The following is a 1071-nucleotide window of genomic DNA, read 5'->3' as shown; positions in this document are numbered from 1 at the left end:
AGAATCCTGTATCAGGGAGAAAAGCAAAGATTCAAAACAAAAGTCACATATTTCTGTTACAAAGAATTTGATACAACTTTCATTCAAGTTATCAGGCCTGATAAGAAAATGAAGTTTCATTCCTTTTAAAAAATGTTATTAAGATATCAGGTCACTAATCCCGGGCCTAGCAAAAACAAAATTAACAATTTTATTTTAAAAGATGAAAATAAAAAGGCCTTATTATAAAAGAATTTTAGAACTGACGACTGTGGGCCCAAGACAGTGAAGAGTTTATTAACTCTAATAATTCCTACTTCTCAGCTGGGTGTCACTCTTTCTAGCTAGGACACAAAACACACGCAGCGGTGACTGCAGGTAAACCAGCCTTCATGCTCTGGTACCCACCACACATGGCTGGAACCAATAAAAATAATGACTTACAGGTATGCTGAGAACAAAATGACTGTTAGAAGAATTTCTCCCAAACACATATCAATTTTATTTACTGGGTAGGGTACTGATGGCCAAGGAAAGCAGGAAAAAAAAAAGTAGTAAAAAATATACAGAAGAATCCAAATACTTTTACTTTGTTTCTGGACTTCACTATTGTAACTATAAGATGCAAAAGCAATTGTGACTAGTGCTAGCAAAATGTACGACAAAAATCCAGTTATCAACACACTCAAAAACTAAGACACTCACAGGATCACTCATGAGCTTCCGCCATGATGGAGGTAGGAAGTTACCACTTGCAGCTGGAAAAACTCCCATAAGTTGTTCCAGTGGTTTAAACTGCAAGAAAGAAAAAAATTTTCAGATAAGACACAATTTTTATCTAAGCCAAAATTCTACAAATGTTATGGCTCTAAATACTCAAGCTTACCGGTTTAGTACCCTTCTCAAAATCAGAAGGCATGTCTGCAATACCTTCCAAGTCTGAAGCAAATGGTGCATAATGAAATGGATAATACCACTTCCAGGAAGCACAGCCCTAAAATCAGTAAAAACAAACAAACAACAACAACAAAAACAAATCTATGTTAATGATGGACACGGTAAAGACAAAAAAATTAAACTATCAACCTATAA

This window comes from Diceros bicornis, unplaced genomic scaffold, assembly GCF_020826845.1.
Source record: "Diceros bicornis minor isolate mBicDic1 unplaced genomic scaffold, mDicBic1.mat.cur scaffold_117_ctg1, whole genome shotgun sequence".
NCBI classification, from domain to species: domain Eukaryota; kingdom Metazoa; phylum Chordata; class Mammalia; order Perissodactyla; family Rhinocerotidae; genus Diceros; species Diceros bicornis.
The sequence above is the reverse complement of the archived record's forward strand: the minus strand, read 5'-3'. Positions refer to the sequence as shown.